This window comes from Rhinichthys klamathensis, unplaced genomic scaffold (genome assembly GCF_029890125.1).
Source record: "Rhinichthys klamathensis goyatoka isolate OS25496 unplaced genomic scaffold, OSU_Roscu_1.1 h1tg000165l_1, whole genome shotgun sequence".
In the NCBI taxonomy this organism is placed as follows: Eukaryota; Metazoa; Chordata; class Actinopteri; order Cypriniformes; family Leuciscidae; genus Rhinichthys; species Rhinichthys klamathensis.
Genome location: NW_026606697.1, coordinates 636,799 through 640,780, shown reverse-complemented (window position 1 = coordinate 640,780; position 3,982 = coordinate 636,799).

Genomic DNA, 3,982 nt, shown 5'->3' with positions numbered 1-3,982 from the left:
TCCCAAATCAGCTGAACCGACTGGGGATGGAGTCGCCAATCTCCCGGGAGGGGCTGAAACCGTGAGAGCTCGTCGGCTGCACAGTTCAGAGCTCCTGGAATATAGATGGCACGAAGCGACCTCAGATGCTTCTGACTCCAAAATAGGAGGTGGCGGGCGAGTTGCGACATACGGCGAGAGCGCAGACCACCTTGACGGTTGATGTACGCTACAGTCGCGGTATTGTCTGATCGGACTAGTACATGCTGGCCCGAGAGCACGGCTCGGAAGCGGCGCAGGGCGAGCTGTACAGCCAGCAACTCGAGGCAATTGACGTGCCAAAGGCGGTGGGGTCCTGTCCAGGAGCCCGCGGCAGCACGTCCATTGCACATGGCACCCCAGCCCGTGGCGGAGGCATCTGTTGTTACAACAACGTGCCGGGAAGCTCGTTCCAGGGGCACACCGGCCCGTAGAAAACTGAGGTTCGACCACGGGGTGAAGGTCTGACGGCAGGTCGGAGTAACTGGTACTCGGAGAGTGCCGTGTTGCCATGCCCACCTCGGGACTCGGTCGCGAAGCCAAAGCTGAAGCGGTCTCATATGAAGTAATCCGAGCGGTGTTGCCACGGCTGCGGATGCCATATGCCCCAGGAGCCTCTGAAAAAGTTTCAGTGGAACCGCACTCTTGCCCTCGAACTGTCTCAGGCAAGTCAGCAGTGACTGCGCGCGCTCGCTCGTAAGCTGCGCGGACATGGCGACCGAGTCGATCTCCATACCGAGAAAAGAGATCCTCTGCACGGGGCAAAGTTTGCTCTTCTCCCAGTTGACCCGAAGGCCCAGACGAGCTACATGGCGGAGCACCAAGTCCCTGTGTTCGCATAGCTGGTCTCGAGAGTGAGCTAGGATTAGCCAGTCGTCGAGATAGTTCAGAATGCGAACCCCGTGTTCCCGGAGGGGAACAAGGGCTGCCTCGACGACCTTCGTGAAGACGCGAGGAGACAGGGCTAGCCCGAATGGGAGAACTGCGTACTGATATGCCTGTCCCTCGAAAGCAAACCGCAGGAACGGTCTGTGTCGAGGGAGGATGGAGACATGAAAGTAGGCGTCCTTCAGGTCGATCGCTGCAAACCAATCCTGGTGCCGCACACATTCGAAAACGCGTTTGGCGGTGAGCATCTTGAACGGCAGCCTGTGAAGGGAGCGGTTCAGAACGCGCAGGTCCAGGATTGGCCGTAACCCACCGGTTTTCTTCGGGACAATGAAATACGGGCTGTAGAAGCCGGTCTTCATTTCGGCTGGAGGGACAGTCTCGATCGCACCCTTCGCCAGCAGGGTAGCAACCTCCGCTCTCATGATAGGGGCATTGCCACCAACCATAGTGGAGCGGACTCCCCTGAAGCGGGGAGGAGACCGCGCGAACTGAATCGCGTAGCCGAGCCTGATCGTTCGTGCGACCCAGCGGGACAGGTTGGGAAGCTCTAGCCAGGCTCCCAAGGACTGTACCAGCGGGGTCATCCGAACCACAGACTTCCCGTCGGTGGAGCAGCGAGGCGGTATGGCTGACCCAGACGTGGATGGCATAGCGGCCCGGTGTGGGGGTACTGTCATAGACTGCGTCCTGACAGAGCAGACCAGGGAAGGACGAACGTTCCACAGGGGTCTGCTCTGCCAGGGGTCTGGCGACAGAGGAGGATGAGAGCGGCACGGTCCGGGGACGGCGCGCACTGTCATCCGGCTCTGGGACAGAGGAGGACGAGGGGTGCACGGCCCGGGGGCGGCGCACCGTGTCGTCCGAGAACTCTGTGTGCTCAGAGATGAATGTGTCACTTCTTTCTTTAACCACATTAGGGTGCTGCCCACCCGTGGGTGAGCAGCGGGGAGCGGAAAACAAAAGATTCTCCCCCGGCCCTCCACCGGGGGAAGGAGTGGTCCTGCTACCATCTCCTGAGAAGTGAACATCATCTCTGAGCAGCCCGTCTCAGGAGCGCCGCTTGGCCCGGCGTTTAGCGGGGGGCGGGGCTGGAGAGGGCTGGGGCGCCTTCTTACGGCTTCCTCCGCGACCGGGCCCGGGTGGAGGCTGCTGCTTGGGCCGGGCGGGAGGGGCGGGAGCCGTAGGAGGGCGCCCTCGGCGGCGAACAGACTGAGTACTCTGCCCGGTCGGCTGGGTGGAGGCAGCAGCGGGCCGTCGGGGCAGAATATGCTTGATAGCCTCAGTCTGTTTCTGAGCAGTCGAGAACTGTTGGGCAAAGTCCTCGACTGCACCGCCGAAAAGGCCATCTTGTGATATGGGAGTGTCGAGCAGCCGGGACCGCTCGGCATCTCGCATATCAGCAAGATTAAGCCATAGGTGTCTCTCCTGGACCACAGCTGTGGACATCACCAAACCCAGGGAGCGTGCGGTCACCTTCGTCGCTCGGAGAGCAAGGTCGGTGGCGGCGCGCAGCTCATTGAAGAGCCCTGGGTCTGTCCTGCCCTCGTGCATGTCCCTGAGCATCTGGGCCTGGTAGACCTGCAGAATGGCCATGGCATGCAAAGAGGTGGCTGCCTGTCCCGCAGCTCTGTAGGACTTCGCCACTAGTGTAGACGAGTACCTACAGGCTTTGGATGGGTGCTTAGGCTCACCACGAGAAGAAGCGCTCTGAGGACACAGTTGCATCGCAACAGAGCGTTCAACCGGGGGGAGCCCAGTGTACCCACGGGCAGCGGCCTCATCGAGGGGAGGAAAGGCGGATGAAATCATCGAGCGGTCGCGGGAAGACATGGGAGTCTTCCAGGACTTCGAGATTTCATCATGCACGTCCGGGAAGAAAGGTATCGGGGCCTGACGGGGACGGGGATCCGCAGCCCGACCCAAATACCAATCATCCAGCCGCGAGCGCTCGGGGCAGGGCGGAGGGGTCCACTCTAACCCGATGCTCGCGGCGGCTCGAGACAGCATGGCCGTCATCTCTGGATCAGACTCTGGCACAACTGTATTCACACCCGAAGGTGGCAGCTGTGATGAGTCTTCACTTCCAGCAGACTCAGACCCACCTTGTGATGCCGCGATAGACATCGTGTCCTCCTCTGGAGCGCCAAAGGAAACCCGCGGGGCACCCGAAGATGGTCCCTCCGGAATCCCCTGAGCACTCACGGGTTGCAACACTGGAGAGGGTGCGGCTGGGCACGGACTGATAGTCGGCGCTTGGTTCCAAACCGTCACCCTCAGATCACCCTGGCCACCAGCCGAAGTACCAGCTCTATTTCTAGAGTCAGTAGATCGGGGTGTGGATGAGGGGGCTCTCACTCTTGCGAGATCACTGAGTCTTGATCGTAGTGCTGCGATGGTCATGTTCCCACAGAGAGAACATGAGTCATCCACGAGCGCTGCTCTAGCGTGATCAATGCCCAAACACACTATGCAACGCTCGTGCCCATCAGAGTCGGCAACGAGTCTACCGCAACCAGAAGTGCACGGGCGAGGCATCTTTAAAAAGACGTGCCACGTGCAAGCTCTTTTGTGAGAGAAAAGAAACACTGACTGTGTTGAAGCGCCCGGGGAGACACACACTCGCCGTCAAACCACAGACAGATAAGCAGGAAGTGCGCGCTCGCCGGAGATCGCCGTCACACCAACACCAGGGAATCTCGCTCGTCTGAAGAACTGACAGTACAGAGATGGCTGTGGAACGAAGGATTAACTTGGCTCCAAAGCGAAAACATGCCTATTTGCTGCCAGCATTCTCCTTATATACTCACGAGGTGAGGCGGAGTTACGCTATGCAAATTCCGCAGACCCATGGCATTTCTTTGCCATTGGCTCGTTTTGAAGTACTTGAAGTTGATTGGCTTCTAAGCGAAACCCCCATTCGTCGTCATCCGACGGAACTCGGAGTGACAACGAAAGGGAACAATAGTTCACATAAAATGAAATTCTGTCATTAATTATTCACCCTCATGTCTTTCCAAGCCTGTATGTTTTTCTTTTGTCTGTAAAACAAAATAATGAGATTTTAGGCAGAATG